This window comes from Mustela nigripes, chromosome 5 (genome assembly GCF_022355385.1).
Source record: "Mustela nigripes isolate SB6536 chromosome 5, MUSNIG.SB6536, whole genome shotgun sequence".
NCBI classification, from domain to species: Eukaryota; Metazoa; Chordata; class Mammalia; order Carnivora; family Mustelidae; genus Mustela; species Mustela nigripes.
The window spans coordinates 32,995,798-33,014,218 of record NC_081561.1 but is presented as its reverse complement, the minus strand read 5'-3'; the positions used below and the strand labels follow the sequence as shown (position 1 = coordinate 33,014,218).

Genomic DNA, 18,421 nt, shown 5'->3' with positions numbered 1-18,421 from the left:
CCTGTGTGACTCAGTCAGTTAAGCGTCCAACTCTTGATTTCAACTCAGGTCGTGATCCCAGGGTCCTGAGATCAAGTCCCACATCAGGCTCCATGCTAGGCATGGAGTCTGCTTAAGATTCTCTTCCCCTTCTGCCCCTTCCCGCCACCCAAGCTCACAGACTTGTGTCTTCTCTCTCTCAAATAAATAATTTTTAAAAAAGAGTCTTTTCTTTTATTTCTTCTTTTCTTTACTTTTTTTGGAGGAGGGTCAGAGGAAGAAGGAGAGAAAAAATCATAGGCAGGCTCCATGCCCAGCGTGAAGCCAGATGTGGGGTTCAGTCTCATGACCCTGACCTCATGACCTGAACCAAAATCAAGAGTCAGAGGCTTAATAGAGTGAGCCACCCAGACACCCCTTTTTCTTTCTCTTTTTAAGTGAAAATTTAATACTGATTTTTTTTAAATGATACGTATGACCTGAAAAGATACATGCACCCCTGTGTTCATTGAAGCATTATTTACAACAGCCAAAATATGGAAGCCACTTAAGTATCCATCGATAGATGAATGGATGAAGAAGGCATGATGCACATGATTATTACTCAGCCATAAAAAGGAATGAAATCTTGCCATTTGCAACAACATGGATGAACCTAAAGGGTATTATGTGAAGTTAGACAAAGCCACATACTTTTGATTTCACTTAGGTGGAATCTGTAAACAAAACAGAAACAGACTCATAAGTAGAGAGAGCAAACTGGTAGTTACCAGAAGGGAGAGGGTGGGAGGATGGATGAAATAGCTGAAGGGGATTAAGAGGTATGAACTTATAGTTATAAAATAAATTAGGGGATGTAAAGTACAGTATAGGGAATATAGTCAATCACATTGTAGTAACTTTGTATGGTGACAGGAGGTAACTGCTTATTATGGTAAGATTTCATAATGTATATAAATATCAAATCACTGATGGTATACTGAAACTAATATTGTATGTCCAACCATACTTCAGTTAAAAAAGGATGTATAGGCATGTACCTATACACACATATACAGCCCCAAAAGAGAAAATCCCTTGTTTCTTCCCCGAAATCTCATTTCAGGATTGACTATTAGTGGTTTGTTACTATTTCTTTTTAGATATTTTCTTGCATTCACAAATAAATGAATTTCCTTTACACAAATAGAATAATAATGTACATCTGTTTTGTGACTTGCTTTTTTCCCCTCCCTTTAGGTCATTCTTAAATATCTTTCTGTATTAATTCACATATAGGTGCTTCTTTATTTTTATTTGCTGTATAATATTCCACTATGGGATGGATAATAATAGTCCAGTAAGGGGACACCTAAGTGGCTCAGTCTGTTGAGCATCCGACTCTTGATCTTGAGGTCACTGGGCATGGAGCCTACTTCAAAAAATAAAAAGTCTAGTAAGGAAGTTTTAGTTTGTCCTATTTCCTTTTTTACACTATTACAACTATGTTGTGCTTAATATCCTTCTGCATATAATTTTTCTTCTGTGAGAATATCTACAATAATTTCCTGGAAGTATTGCTGGGCTAAATTATACTTTACACTTAAACTTTATAGATATTGGCAAATTCACCTTTAAAATACTTTACTACTTTGTACTTTCACTAGGAATATGAGGTGTTATTTTCTAATAATTACACACTTTCATTTTGCTGATTAAAAGAGTTCAACTTTTTTTTTCTTTTTTAAAGATTTTGTTTATTTGTTTGACAGATCACAAGTAGGCAGAGAGGCAGGCAGAGAGAGTGGAGGAAGCAGGCTCCCTCCTGAGCAGAGGGCCCGATGCGGGACTTGATCCCAGGACCCTGGGATCACGACCTGAGCTGAAGGCAGAGGCTTTAACCCACTGAGCCACCCAGGTGCCCCAAAGAGTTCAACTTTTAAAAATTAATCCTTCCCATAGTAATTTGAGATGTTTAGAAGATGATAGATTAATATAGTCCCATTGCCTGATGTAATTAACTGAAGTCACATGGACGGTGTTGGTCTGTGTGGTCTAGAGACCAGTAGTGTACATTGCACTGATTCAGATCAGAGAGATCAAGATGTTGGTTTTCTCGAGTTTGTATTTATTTATTTATTTATTTAAAGATTTTATTTATTTATTTGACAGAAAGAGATTACAAGTAGGCAGAGAGGCAGGCAGAGAGAGAAGGGGAAGAAGGCTCCCTGCTGAGCAGAGAGCCCGACTTGGGGCTCAATCCAAGGACCCTGAGATTATGACCTGACCCGAAGGCAGAGGCTTTAACCCACTGAGCCATCCAGGTGCCCCGGTTTTCTCGAGTGTTGTCTTAGAATGTTTTTAGATAAGCATTTATTAGTGATATTCCAAAGAAGTAGAAGGTCCTGAGTGCTGGTTTGAGAAGTTTTGGATTTGTTGTGCTGGGGAGCCATTTAAAGTCCTTGATTTGGGAGTGTTCTGTGTGTGTGAGGCTTTACTGGTAGTATGTATAGAGTGAATGGAAGTGAGTGTGCTGGAAATATGTAGATCAGTGCGACAACTATGGTAATTCAGGAAGGCAATGAAGAAAACCCTGAATATGGTAATAAATACGAATTTGAAAGTGAAGTAGTAGGAAATACAGTGAACAGTTGGCAGGTCCTGCTGATAAAATGGAGAAAAAATATATTAAAGTTCTAAACCTAGGAGAATAGCAAGATAATACAGATTAATGAAATAAATAGAGAATAGGCCAATTTTGGAAAAGTTGATTTTCTTTAAAAAAGTAGGAATATAAAAGGAGGTACCGAAGTATCTAAGGTTAGGCAATTAGAGATCAGAAACTGCAAAAGGGAAGAACGAGCAATTATAACTAGATTTGGTTATAGTAGAGGTAGTGGTGAATTAAGAGTGGTAAGTTCTGGTATGAAGTAGCTGATGGGAAAAGATGTTGATTGAAAACTGCATTTTGGAAAGGCGTGCTCTCAATAATGGAAAATGGGTTGAAAGAATCAGGGAGGGCGCCTGGGTGGCTCAGTGGGTTGAGCCTCTGCCTTCAGATCGGGTCATGATCTCAGGGTCCTGGGATCGAGTACCGCATCGGGCTCTCTGCTCGGCAAGGAGCCTGCTTCCTCCTCTCACTCTCTCTGCTTGCCTCTCTGCCTACTTGTGATCTCTCTCTGTCAAATCAATGAATAAAATCTTAAAAAAAAAATTAGGGAAAGAAGACATTAGTAATCTGAGGTGTAGGGAAAGAATCAGGGTATGTATCTGCATATGGTACAGTATTTACTTGGTATTTTCCAGGTAGATACTTTGTTCTTCCTTTGGTAGTGATACCTCAGAAAATTGTAATAGTTATTTTAAAGATGGATTTGATGTTAATATTCTACTTGAAAAAGGGTTTTGGAAAAGTAGTTTTGGTGTCATATGCTATGTTCTTTTTAGTTTTATAAAATGTTTTCATCTTGTTTTAGTATCTCTGGGTCCTAAACAAGAAAAAATATTGCTTATTGCTGGGTAAAGTCCAGATACCTTGTGCAGTTTAAGTGGTCTTTAAAAAAATGTTTCCTGGCTTATGAAACATGGCTAATAACCACTAGTAAGAATTCATCCTTTTAGGACATAGTAAAATCTGTCATAGCACTTGTCAGAATGGAGCCAATTCACGGGAAATGATCTAGGATCAAAGTCAGAACCTCTGACACTATGTGAAATGATTATAGTTGCAACTTCAGGTGTCATTCCACCTGGTTCCTCTGTTCACTAGCAATATTGTGCCTCTTAATTTCAACATCTGGAAATGGCAATAACACTTCCTATAGCATAGGGTTATTGAGAGAGGCTCCATCATGGAACTTACATTCTAGTAAGGGGAGACAAGAAATAGCCACGTAAATCTATGTGCCAGGTGGTAAATGGAGGGGGAAAATGGTAGGGCGGATTGCGGTTGTTTCTTTTTCTTATATGTTGGGTAATAGGGAAGCCCTCTCTGATAAGAAAGTGTTTGAACAAAGACCTGAAGGAAGTGAGGGAGAAAACTCTGTGTTTCGGGGTGGGGAATGGTGCTAGAGGGGACAGCAGGTGCAAAAGCCGTGGTGAGAGGCATGTTGGTGGGGGTATAACAAGGCTGGTGTGGCAGAAACAGAGTAAGTGAAAAGAGAAGCAATAGGAAAGTAATTTCAGAGCTAGCCACTGACCAGCATATAGGGTTTTAAGTATAAGAAGGACTTTGGATTTTATTCTGTGTGAGCTGGGAAGCTGTTGGAGGGTTGCCAGAGTAATTTTTTTTTTTTTTTTGAGCTACTCTGATTGTCACCTCTCCCCTTAAGAATGCTTCAGTTCTCTGTTTCCTTTGGAATAAAGTTCAAATGCTTATTCTGGCACACCAAGTCCTTCACAGTTAGCTTCTGCCTATTTAGTTAGCATCATCTGCATCCTTTTCGCATGTACCCTCCACTTTAGCCAAATTGGATTACATGCGGTTCCTTGGATGGGTCATGATGATTCACGTCTTTGTGTCTTTCTGCATAGGGTTATTGCCCTGTGAGAAACCCTCCCTCCCAGCTCACAGAATCATTGGCTGTGTTTTAGAAGGCCCTTTTTGTGCTCCTAGGGACCCTGTGCCTTGTTCTCTGCCCATTCTCTCCCCTAGCAACTTCCTACTCAAGCCAAGGCCCTGGAATGTGCTGTGTACAGTGTTCTTTTACCAGCCTTGATTTTACTCTTGCCACACCCTTGCCAGTTGAAATTAATGTCTATCTTTCAAGAACCAGCTGGAGCACCGCCCCCCTTTGCCTGCTTTATAAACCGCCATCTTTTCCCTACACTTATAAATACTTTGTAGCTCTGTTGTACTTAATCACAGTTATCTTGAATTGAAATGTTTCTTTGTTTTGCCTCACACAAAATCCTTGACCTTATTCATTTTAGTTTCCATTGTGGCTCCCAGTGTAGGGTCTTGTGCAGAGTTCGCATTTGGTAGGTACTCATGGTATGCAGGATTCATAGGATTATTGGAAAACCGTTGGGTTTGAAGATGCTCAGTACCACAAGGAAAGTTGAGACATCTGTTAAATTAACAAAAATGTACTGTAACATAATGTTGGTGATGGCATGGCCATCTTGGTTCTCTTCTATATTTGCTATTGGTACGAAAAATTAGTATACCCCCTTTGAAATGTAGTTTGGCAAAATGTATTCAGACACATAAATGTTTTGTGGGTTTTGACCCAGTGACACCACTTCCAGAAATCATCTTAAGAAAATAATACAGTGGTCGCTTCTCAGCACATGCACCAGAATTGGAATAATACAGAAAAGGTTAGCATGTCCCCTCTGTAAGGAAGACACACAAATTTGTGAAGTGTCCTATATTTCTTGTAAGTAATACCTCAATTAAAAAAAGAAAAACCAAAAAAAGAAAATAAACCAGAATGACGATTTCAACTACTAATATTGAAAGTTTATTATGTGACAGACATAATGCAAAGCCCTTACTTAATTTACTCCTCAAAATTCCAAGAGGGGTGACTACTGTTATTTCACATGATAGAGGAGGAAATTACACAAAGTAGTTGAGCGACTTGCCCAAGCACCACTCCTGTAACTGCTATGTTGTCAAGCCAAGATTCTCACTGAAGCAGTGTGTTTAAAGAATCCATATGCCTGGGTGGCTCAATTGGTTAAGTGTCCGACTCGATTTCGTCTCAGGTCATGATCTCAGCATTGTGGCATCCAGCCCTGTGTCAGACTCCATGCTCAGCAGGGAGTCTGCTTGAAATTCTCTCCCTCTCCCACTGCCCCTCCTTCTTGTGTGTGCATGTGCACTCTCTTTCACTCTCTAAAATAAATCTTTAAAGAAGTCATACCTTTTTTTTTTCTTTTTAAGATTGTGTCTTTAAATAATCTCTACACCCAACATGGGGCTTGAACCCACAACCCTGAGATAGAGTTGCACATTCCACCAGCTGAGCCCGGCAGGTACCCCAAGAATCCATGCTCTTAATTATATGATAAAAGCCTAGGCACAAAAATGTTCACAGCAGTGTTACATAGTATAGGTATACTGGAAGCAATCTACGTCAGGAATTAATCTCCATCTATTCAATGGGGTATTTTTTCTAAAAGCTTTATTGTCATAAAATTCACATAGCATGGTGTTCCCCTCTTTAAAGTGTATAAGTCAGTGGTTTCCAGTATATTTACAGAATTATGCAGTTATTACCATTATCCCACTTAAGAGCATTTTATTGCCCCCAAAAGAAATCATACACCCATTAGCAGTCAGTCACTCCTACTTCTACCATTACCCTAGGTAACCACCGATCTACTTTCTGTCTGTGGATTTACGGACATTTCATATAAATGGAATGCTACAATATATGGTATTTTGTGTCTCTCTCATTTAGCATATTTTCAGGGTTCATTCATGTAGCATGTTATCAGTACTTCGTTGCTTTTCAATAATGTGTTGTATAGATACACTACATTTTATTTAACCATTCAATAGTTAATGGACATTTGGATTGTTCTACTCTTTCGCTATTCTGAATAATGCTGTTATGAACATTGATGCACAAGTTTTTGTGTAGACATATGTTTTCATTTTTCTTGGAATTTATCAAATGATAACTTTAACTTTTAGAGGAACTGCCACACTATTTTCCAAAGCACCTGCACCATTTTATACTCCTGCTAGCAGTGTGTGAGGGTTCTAATTTTTCCACATCTTTGTCAATACTTGGTATGATGTGTCCTTTTCTTGGCGTGTATGGAGTGGCTTTGATTTGCATTTCCATACGGACTACTAATGTTCAGCATATTTTCATGTAATTATTTGCTATTTTTATATCTTCTTTCAGTAATGCCTGTTTGCATACTTTGCCCATTTTTAAAAGGTTTATTTATTTATAAGGTTTATTTTAGAGCAAGTAGGATGGGGGTCAAGGGGCAGAGGGAGAGAGAGAGAAAGAGAATTTCAAGTGGACTCCCTACTGAGTGTGGAGCCCACAGCCCTGAGATCATGATCTGAGCTGACATCAAGACACTTAACTGAATGAGTGACCCTTAAGGGTGTTCAGTGTAGGGCTTGAACTCCTACCCCTGAGGTCAAGAGTCGCATGTTCCACTGACTGAGCCAGCCAGACACTCCTGCCCATTTTTTAATTGGGTTATTTGTTTCTTTGTTACTGAGTTGTAGATTTTTTTTTATTGAAGTCTTGTTGAGATAATATATTAGTTTAAGGTATACAATATAGTGAAATGCTCACCATGATAAGTGTAGTTATCTATTACAAATATAAAGTTACAGTATTATTGACAGTATTCCTTATGCTCTACGTTTCATCTGGGATGAATTTGTAATTGGAAGTTTGCTCATCTTAATTCCCTTCACCTATTTCACCTCTCTCTAGCCCCCTCCTCTCTTGTAGCCATCAGGTTTCTTTTTTCTGTATTTATGAGTCTGTTTCCACTTGCTTTCTTTTTTAGATTCTATATATATGAAAACATGTGGTATTTGTCTTTCTCTGTCTGACTTATTTAGCATAATACCCTCTAGGTTCATACATGTTGTTGCAAATGTATGATTTCAGTCTTTTTTTAGGGCTGAGTAATATTCCATTGTAGATACATACCACATTGTCTTTAGTCGTTCATCCATTGGTAGACACTCAGTTTGCTTCCATATCTTGCTTATCGTAACTAATGCTGCAATAAACATAAGGGTGCCTGTATGTTTTTCAATTAGTATTTTTGTTTTCTTTGAAAAAATACCCAGAAATGGAATTACTAGGTCTTATGGTATTTCTGACTTTCAATTTTTTGAGGAACCTCCATACTGTTTTTTGTAGTGGCTGCACCAATTTACATTTCCAACAACTAATGCAAAGAGGTTCCCTTTTCTCCACATCATCACCAACACTTGTTATTTTTTGTCTTTTTGATAATAGCCTTTCTAACTATAGGTGTTAGGTGATATTTCACTGTGGTTTTGATTTTACCTTCCCTGATAAGTGATGTTGAGCATCTTTTCATGTATCCTGGCCACCTATATATATGTCATCTTTGGAAAAATATCTGTCTATTCAGGTCCTCTGCCCGATTTTTTTTTTTTTAACAAGAGAGAAACATTTAATTTTTCTTGTGTGGAAGCTCATAAAAATAGGAAACTCAAAGAAGTAACCAAAGCAGGGAGTTTTTATACCTTTTAGACAAAGAAACAATAAATTTTTGAAGAATTGACAAGACAAAGAAGTTTGGGCTTGGTATAGCATTTCCAATCTTCTCTGCCTAGATTTTAATCAGTTTGGTTTTTCAGTGTTAAGTTGTAGGAGTTCTATATTTGCATGTTAACCCCTTATTGAATATATTAGCTGCCGATGTCTTCTCCCATTCAGCAGGTTGCCTTTTTTGGTTTGTTGGTGGTTTCTGTCACCATGTAAAAGCTTTTTAGTTTGATGTCCCAGTTGGTTTTTGTTGTTGTTTAAGATTTTATTTGTTTATTTGACAGAGATCACAGGTAGGCAGAGAGACAGGTGGAGGGGGGTGAGGGAGGAGGCTCCCTGCTGAGCAGAGAGCCCGATGTGGGACTTGATCCCAGGACCCTGGGATTATGACCTGAGCTGAAGACAGAGGCTCTAACCCACTGAGCCACCCTGGCACCCCCCAAGTTGTTTGTTTTTGCCTTTGTTTTCCTTTCCTGGGGGACATATACAAAAAATATTGCTAAAGCTGATGTCCAAGAGTTTACTGCCTGTGCTTTAGAAGTTTTATGGTTTGAGGCACCTGGGCGGCTCAGTGGGTTAAAGCCTCTGCTTTCGGTCAGGTCATGATCCTAGGGTCCTGGGATGGAGCCCCACATCGGGCTCTCTGCTCAGTGGGGAGCCTGCTTCTTCCTCTTCTCTCTGCCTGCCTCTCTGCCTACTTGTGATCTCTGTCGGATAAATAAATAAAATCTTTAAAAAAAAAAGTTTTATGGTTTGAGGTCTTCTATTTAGGTCTTTGATACATTCTGAGTTTGTTTTTGTTTTTGATATAAAAAAGTAGTCCAGTTTCATTCTTTTGCATGTAACTGTCCAGTTTTCTCAACTGCCTTTATTGAAGAACTGTCTTTTCCCCATTGTATATTTTTGTCTCTTTTGTCATAAATTAATTTCACCATATAACCTGGGGTTTATTTCTGGGCTTTCTATCCTGTTCCATTAATCTATGTGTCTCTTTTTGTGCCAGTACCATATGGTTTAGATTACTGTAGCTTTGTAGTATAGTTGAAATCTGGTATTGTGATACCTCCAGATTTGTGCCTTTCTCAAGATTGCTTTGGCTATTTGGGTTCTCTTGTGGTTCCACACAAACTTTAGGATTGTTCAAGTTTTGTGGGAAATGCTATTGGTATTTTGATAGGGATTGTATTGAATCTGTGGATTGTTTTGGGTAGTATGGACATTTTATTTTACTTCTTTTTTAAAGACTTTATTTATGTGTTTGAGAGAGAGAGATACTGACAGCAAGTGGGGGAGGGTGAGGGCCAAGAGGACTCTGCACTAAGTGTGGAACCTGATACAGGGCTTGATCTCAGGACCTTGATATCATGGCCTGAGCCAAAACCAAGAGTCAGACACTTAATCAACTGAACCACCCAGGTGCCCCTGGATATTTTAACAATATCAATTTTCCCAATCTCTGAGCATGGTATATCTTTTTATTTATTTGTGTCATCTTTAATTTCCTTCATCATTGTCTTAATAGTTTTCAGAGTACAGATCTCTCACCGCCTTGGTTAAATTTATTCCTAGGTATATTATTTTTGATGCATCTTTTCTTCCTTCCTTCCTTTCTTTCTTTCTTTCTTTTTTTTTTTTTTAAGATTTTATTTATTGATTTGACAGAGACACAGGGAGAGAGGGAACAGAAGCAGGGGTATTGGGAGAGGGAGGAGCAGGCTTGCCCCAGAGCAGGGAGCTCAGTGCGGAGCTAGATCCTGGGACCCTGGGATCATGACTTGAGCTGAAGGCAGATGCCCAATGACTGAGCCACCCAGGTGCCCCTGATGCATTTATTTTCTTAATTTCTTTTTTCTGATAGTTATTAGTCTATAGAAACACAACAGATTTCCTTATGTTGACTTCTGTATCTTGCAATTTTACTGAATTCGTTTATTCTAATTTTTTTTTTTTTTTTGGTGGAGTCTTTAAGGTTTTCTATATATAGTATCATGTCATCTGCAAATAGTGACAGTTTAACTTCTTTCTTACCAATTTGGATGCTCTTTATTTCTTTTTCTTGTCTAATTACTGTGACTAGGACTTCCAGTACTATGGTGAATAAAAGAGAGAATGGGGATCCCTGTCTTGTTCCTGACCTTAGAGGAAATTGAGTATGATGTTAGCTGTGGGTTTATACATGGCCTTTATTATTTTGAGGTATATTTCTTCTGTACTCAGATTGTTAAGCGTTTCTATCATGAATGGATGTTGAATTTTGTCAAATACTCCTGCATCTATTGAGATGATTGTAATTTTATTCTTCACTTTGTTAACATGTTGTACCATGATTGTTGATTTGCAGATATTGAACTATCCTGCATTGCTAGATTAAATCCCACTGGATAGTGTTGAATGATCCTTTTAATGTGTTTTCAAGTTTAGTTTGCTAATATTTCATTGAGGATTTTTAAATTTATGTTCATCAAGGATATTAGTCTAAGTTTTTTCAGGGTGGGGTAGTGTCTTTGTCTGGTTTGGCAGTAGGGTAATGCTGGCCTTGTAGAATGAATCTGAAAACATTCCTTCCTCTTCTGTTTTTTTGAAATAGTTTGAGAAGGACAGATACTGTAACTTATATGTGTTTGATAGAGTTCACTTGTGAAGCTATCTGGTCCTGGACTTTTGTTTATGGGAAGTTTTTTTTTACTATCAGTTGAATTTTGTTCCTAATAATTGGGTCTGTTGAGATTTTCTATTCCTTCTTGACTCAGTCTTTGAAGACTGTATGTTTCTAGGAATTTATCCATCTCTTCTAGGTTGTTCAGTTTGTTGGCCTATAATTTTTCATTGTGGTATCTTATTATCCTTTGTATTTTGTGGTCTCATTTTGGTTTCTTTCATTTCTGATTTTATATATTTGGGTTCTCTCATTTTTTCTTTAAGAAGTTGATTAAATGGGGGCGCCTGGGTGGCTCAGTGGGTTAAAGCCTCTGTCTTCAGCTCAGGACATGATCTCAGGATCCTGGAATCGAGCCCCGCAACAGGCTCTCTGCTCAGCGGGGAGCCTGCTCCCCCCCCCCCCCCCCCACCTGCCTCTCTGCCTACTTGTGATCTCTGTCAAATAAATAAATAAATAATCTTAAAAAAAAAAGAAATTGATTAAATGTTTGTCAATTTTGTTTATCTTTTCAATGAACCAGCTTAATCTCATTGGTCTGTTCTGGGTTTTTTTTGGTAGTCTATATTTAATTTATTTCTCCTCTGATATTTATTGTTTTCTTCCATCTATTAACTTTGGTCTTTAGTCTTTTTTTTGTTCATTTTGGTGTAAGGTTAGATTATATATTTGAGATTTTTCTTATTTCTTGAGGTAGGCCTGTATCACTAATAAACTTCCTTCTAAGAACTGTTTTTGCTGCATCCCAAATATTTGGAACCATTGTGTTTCCATTTTCCTTCATCTCCAGGTATTTTTTTATTTTTCCTCTTTGATTTCATTTGATCCAGTGGTTGGTTATAGCATGTTTTTTAGTATCCACATATTTGCGGGTTTTTCCCCCAGTTTTCTTCTTGTAATTGATTTCTATTTTCATACTGTTGTTGTTGGAAAAGATGTTTATATGATTTTAATCTTCTTAAATTTATTGAGACTTGTTTTATGCCCTAACATGTAATCTACCCTGGAAATGTTCCGTGTGTACCTGAAAAGAATGTATATTCTGCTGTTTTTGGATGGAATGTTCTGTATCTATCTGTTAAGTCTGTCTCGTCTAATGCGTTGTTCAAAGCCACTGTTTACTTACTGATTTTTTTGTCTGAGTGATCTATCTATTGATATAAATGGAGTGGTAAAGTCTCCTGCTGTTATTGTGTTCCTGTCAATTTCTCCCTTTGTATCTGTTAATATTTGTTTCATATATTTAGGTGCTCCTATATGTGTGGTGCATAGATATTTACAATTGTTATATCCTCTTATTGGATTGACCCCTTTATCATTATGTAATGCCCTTTTTTGTCTCTTGTTACAGTCTTTCTTTCAAAGTCTATTTTGACCTATACAAATATTGTTATCTGAGCTTTTTTCCCCCCACTTTGTTTTACATGGAATATCTTTATATTGCTTTCAGTCTATATATTTTTTTAGGTCTGAAGTGAGTCTCTTTTAGGCAGCATATAAATGGATCTTGTTTATCCATTCTGTCCCCCTGGTTCTTTTGATTGGAGCATTTTGTCCATTTCCATTTAAAGTTACTGATGGGTATATATTTATTGCCATTTCTGTCCATTGTTTTTTGGTTGTTTTTCTAATTCTCTGCTCTCTTCCTTTGTGATTTGATGCCTTTTCTTAGTGTTATGTTTGGATTTCTTTCTCTTTACTTTTTGTGTATATATATTCCAGATTTTTGGTCTGTGGTTACCATGAGGCTCATATATAACAATCTAGGTACATGACAGTGTATATTAAGTTCATGGTCACTTAAGTTTGACTACATTTTTACTTCCTCCTCCAAGTTTTTATATGTAATGTTTTATTTTATATCTTTTTATAATTTTACTAATTTTATCTTTTAAACTTTATGCTATTTTTATAAGTAATCTGCCTTTTTAAAAAAAATTTTTATTTATTTGACAGAGATCACAAGTAGGCAGAGAGGCAAGCAGAGAGAAAGGCAGAAGCAGGCTCCCCACCAAGCAGAGAGCCCAACACGGGACTCAATCCCAGGACCCTGAGATCACGACCTGAGCTGAAGGCAGAGGCTTTAACCCACTGAGCCACCCTGGCGCCCCAAGTAATCTGCCTTTTTTAATGGATGTTCAAAAAATTTATTTTATTTAGATTCAATTAATTAACATACAGTGTATTATTACTTTCAGAGGTAGAGTTCAGTGATTCATCAGTTGCATATTAACACCCAGTGCTCATTACATCACATGCCCTCCTTAATGCTCATCACCCAGTCATCCCATTCCCCCATCCAGATCTGCTACTATCTTTTAATATATGTTTGCTTTTACTGGTGAAACTTTTTCCTTTCATAATTTTATTTATGGCCTTTTCTTTTCCACTTAAAGAACTCTCTTTAATATTTCTTGTAAGGTTGAATTCCTGGTGATGAACATCTTTAACTTTTCTTGTCTAGGAAGCTATTACTCCTTCAATTCTGAATAATAACCTTGCCAGGTAGAGTACTTTTAGTTTTAGGTTTTTTCCTTTCAGAGTTTGAATGTATCAGGCTCCACCTCCTTCTGGCCTGCAAATTTTGTGCTGGGAAATCAGCTGACAGCCTTATGGAATTTCCATTGTATGTAACTGTTTGCTTTTCTCTTCCTGCTTTTAAAATTTTCTTTAACTTTTGCCATTTTAATTATTATGTGTCTTGGCATGGATCTCTTTGGGTTCATCTTGTTTGGGGCACTCTTTCCTTCCTGGACTTGGATGTCTGTTTCTTTTTCTAGGTTAAGACTGTTCTTAGGTATTATATGTTCGAGTAAGTTTTCTGCTCCTTTCTCATTGTCTTATCCTTCTTGGACCCCTATAATATGAATGTGGATATGCTTGATGTTTTCACAGAATCCCCTTAATTAATCCTCATTTTATAAATTGTTTTTCCTTTTCACTATTAAGCTTTATTGTTTTCCACTTTTCTGTCTTCCAGATCTCTGGTCCATTCTTCTGCATTTTTTAATCTGTTGATTCCCTCTAGTGTATTTTTTCATTTCAGTTATTGTATTCTTCAGCTCTGAGTGGTTCTTTTTTGTATTTTCTTTTGTTTTTCAAGTTCTCATTTCATTCAGTCTTCTCTCAAGCGTGGTGAGTTAATTTATGACCATTACTTCAAGCTGATTGCTTATCTCTGTTTCATATAATTTTGGTTTTGTTTGTTCTCTCATTTTGAACATATTACTCTGTCCCTTCATTGTGTCTAAATCTGTGTTTCTATGTATTATTTAGGTCAGCTACATCTCCTGGTCTGAAAGTAGTGGTTTTATGTAGAAGATAATCTTTGGTATCCAGTAGTGTGGTCCCCCCTGGTCACCATAACCACGTGTTCCAAGGGTGTCCCCTGTGTTGGCTGCATATGCTCTCCTGTAGGCTGTGCTTGTGTTGGAGGATTTTCTTTTCTCCTTCAGTGCCCACGGTTCTTGGTCACTCCACTTCAAAGAATGAAGAGGTAGACCAGAGTGGTAGAAAGCAAAGCAAGGTTTGTTGAGCAATTTATTGAGTGATAGCAAAGTGATAGTACAAAGCTCCCAAGGAGGGAGGGGACCTGAAAGGATTGTACTGGAGTTCCTAGGTGTAGGGGTTTTTATGGGTTTGTTGGTGAGCTGTTTCAATCTGATTAACCCTCCCTGCTCCTGTTATCCAATCAGATTTTTTTCACCTCTCATATGGGAAAGGGTGGAGGGTTCCTTCCAGGGTGGTGTAAAATCCTTTTAAGGGTGGTTTCATCTTAGGGCAGGGGGGACCCCTTGTCCCTGCCTGCCTGCCTTCCAGTTATCCTCCATCACTGTTGGACATGGCTGACCCTCAGCCTGGCTGTCAGCAATGACGGGCTGCACCCTCTAGCAGGGGGCACTAGTGTGCAGGTTTTGCCCCTTGCATGGTTGCTGAGTGGTTCTGCTGTAGCTTTTGGGGACATGCTAGTGAGTGGGGACAGCCCTCAGCCCTGTTAGCTGCAATGACTGGCTTCTACCTCTGGGTACACTGGTGGGCAGGGCTCCCCCACTTTATTCCCATGGTTACCTGAGAGACCCCACTGTGGCTAGTAAGAACATGCTGGTGTGTGGGGCTAGCTCCCTCATTCTTCAGGGCAGGAGTCTGGAGGTGTGCTTGGAGGGGTACCTCCTAGCTAGAGCTGCTTCTCAGGTGGTATGACTGAGCAGTAGTTGTCCCAGGGGAATATTGAAACTGCCCTCCAGGTATGGTGGGGTGGGAGCCATCAGGGAGGGGCACCTGCCAGGTTGGGCAGGTCCACAGGGGAATGCTGGGGCTGGGCTAGCATGTTTACTAGGTAGGTAGAGAGTGCCAGAACAGGCTCCCACAAGTATCTGGCCAGCTAGGTTGAAGAAGGGCAAGAAAAACGGTGCCCTCCAGTACTTCCTTTTTCCAAGAAAGTTCCTGCAGATTCCTATCTCCTCCAACACACGTTTCCAAAATTAGTCAGTAAATCTCCTTCACGTAAAACCCAGGTACTAGGTGCTTTCCAGACCCTGCTTCTGTGCTGGGTTTGAACTGGGTGATACTAGTGCCCTGGCCCTTTAACAGAGGAGTCTCCGTTTCCTATAGCCTTGTGGCTCTCCCAGAAATAAGCCCCCTGATTTTCAGAATCCAATATTACGGGGTCTTATCTTTCTGGTGCAGGTCCCAAGGCCAGGGGTGTCCACTGTGGGCTTGATCTCCTGGCTTCTCCATGCCTGTGATAACTCTCCCTCCTGCTGGGGGTTGCAGCCTTGGGAGTTTGGTTCACCAACTGTGTATCTGCCCTTCCTCCTCCTCCTCTTCTCCTTTTCTTTTTGAAGATTATTTATTTGAGAGAGAGAGAGTGCACGCATGTACATATATATGCACAAGTTGGGGGAGTGGCAGAGGGAGAGGGACAAACAAGACTCCCCGCTGAACAGGGAGCTGATGCAGGGCTTGATCACAGGATTCTGGGATCATGACCTGAACCAAAGGCAGATGCTTAACTGACTGAGCCTCCCAGGTGCCTCTCACTCCTCCCCATCTTGATGTGGTCTTCTCCTTATGTCTTTAGCTATAAAAGATTTGTTCTGCCAGTCTTCAGATCCTTTTCAGAGTGAGTTTTATCACAAGTAGTTGTTCCCTCTGTATGTCCTTGATAAGAGGTGAGCTCAGGATCCTCCTATTCTTAATTTTCCCTCTTCTAGACGCCAAGATGTTAACATATTCTAGATAACAATGCCATTACCAGGTACGGGATTTGCAAAATTTTCATCCCATCCTTTGCAATAATTTTTCACTTTGTTCATGGTGTTCTTGGAAACACAGACATTTTTAATTTTCATAAGGTCTCATTTACTGATTTTTGTTGTTTCTTGTACCTTGTTTCACATAAGAAACGATTACCTAGGGAAAAATGAAATAAGGCGAAACCAGAGAGGGAGACAAACTGTAAGAGACTCTTAATCTTTATAAAAAATTAAAAATTAAAAATTAAAACAAAAAAAAAAGAGAGACTCTTAATCTCAAGAAACAAACTGAGGGTTGCTGGAGGGGAGGGGGATGAAAGGGATGGGATGGCTGAGTGATGGACACCGGGGAGGGTATATGCTATGGTGAGTGCTGTGAATTGTGTAAGACTGATAAATCACAGACCTGTACTCCTGAAACAAATAATACATTATATTGTTAATTTAAAAATATATCATTTGAGTTTAAAAAAAAAAAAGAAACTTTACCTAATCAAAGGTCAATAAAGATTCACAGTCCTGATGCTTTCTTCTAGGAGGTCATCTTATCTCTTACATTGTAGTCATTGATCCATCTTGAGTTCCTTTTCGTATATGGTGTGAGGTAGGGTATCAAACTGTAATTTTTACTTGTGGAAATCCATTTGTCCCAGCACCATTTGTTGAAAAGACTATTATTTCTCCCATTGAATTGTCATAGCAACCATTCTGAATATCAGTTAAACATAAATATAAAAGTTTATTTCTCAGCTTTCCGTTTTCTCCCATTGATCTGTGCCTCTCCTTATCCTAGTACCACAGGGTCTGGATTATTGTAGCTTGATTATTGTAGCTTTGTAGTAAGTAAACCATGAAGTGTGAGTCCTCTCAACTTTGTAGTTTTTGAGGTTGTTTGGCTATTTTACTCAGTTTTGCTGTGAACCTACAATAATTTTAAAAAACAATGTCCATTAAAAAAAAAAGTACCCTTATGTTGTAATAATTGGGATTGTGGTAAATTCTTTATTCCTTTCTTCATTCCCCAAACTTTGTGTAATATATAACTATGTCAAATTTTATAATTTTAACAAAGTCTTGTCTAAGAGAATAATTTTAACTCAAGAGGCAACTTTTAGTTCTGTAGATTAAAAAGTCAAGCTACCTAACTTTCCAGGAAGAGTGTGTGAAGGTGAGGATTTAAAGTTATGGGTAGAAATGAGCTAGTCTCAGATTTAGTGTTCAGTTTTTTATTCTCCTTTATCTCTCTAGCTTCCTTCAGTTTATTCTCTGCCTTTTTACCCTCCCTTACACCCCAGCTTAAGACTTTACTCAGAACAATTAGATGAAATTCTGGGACTCTGGCTAGTTTTTATAATTGCCGTTGATAACTGGAATGAATGGCAGGTGAGTAGCATGAGGGCAAGGAGCCATTTAATGCAATCTGAGCCACAGAAGCTACTTTGATGGAAAATAAAGGGGAGGGGAGAGGAAGCCATCCAAGCAGCACTCTTTAAGAGCCTTCTCTGCACTTCTTGTGTTCTGTCAGTTTCTTTGTGTCTGTATTTGTTGTTTTCTTATGATACTGTATGCTTTTTAAGAGCAGATACCTGCAAGTGGTGCCAAAGCTAGTTAGAAGTTTAAATAGATACACAGAGAATCAAGCTATGTGGCTTGGTGACTGACTGCTGTTCATATGTTTTTAAGTGCTGCTACAGTGTGTGTGTGTGTGTGTGTGTATTCTAAATAGTTTGGGGATTTTCTTTTCAGTTTAAGCAATATTAAAATCTCAGTATATGGGCGACTGGGTGGCTCAGTGGGTTAAGTCCCTGCCTTTGGCTCAGATCATGATCCCAGGGTCCTAGGATCAAGTCCCTCATCGGGCTCTTTGCATCCCTCTCTTTCTCTGTCTGCCTCTCTGCCTACTTGTGATCTCTCTATGTCAAATAAATAAAATATTTTTTAAAAATCTCAGTATACTGATACTTTATAGGTTTTGCATATAATCAGTGTCCATTTGAAGTTTGTTGTAAAACAAAGGCAAGTTTTATAGACACACTAAAGAGTAATGTCAATTACAAGCCAACTTTTGTGGCATTATGAAGTATTTGAAGTATTAAGGTGATTTTTACTATGTAATTTTCAGGTGAATTAAAAGAAGAGGAAAAATAGTTCTTCAGATGTTTAAAAATTGTGGTATATGGCCTTTAGAAATGTAAAGTCACACTTTTTTCATTCTTCTAAGGTTTATAACAGTCATTTCTTACATAGATTAAAAGGAAAAAAAAGAGAGATTGCAATTATCCAGATTTCCAGAAATAAACACAAAACTATAGTTATGACTGCCA

General features: G+C 38.4%; 1 protein-coding gene and 1 non-coding gene across 6 annotated transcripts in view; both read left to right on the top strand.

Moving 5' to 3' along the window:
* Positions 1 to 18,421, top strand: part of FKBP5 (FKBP prolyl isomerase 5) — a 118,788-nt gene that overhangs the window by 23,459 nt on the left and 76,908 nt on the right. The gene's annotated exons all lie outside the window — the stretch shown is intronic.
* Positions 5,233 to 5,338, top strand: LOC132018844 (U6 spliceosomal RNA). The gene has a single exon (XR_009404624.1). It is a non-coding gene; the product is annotated as a U6 spliceosomal RNA (small nuclear RNA).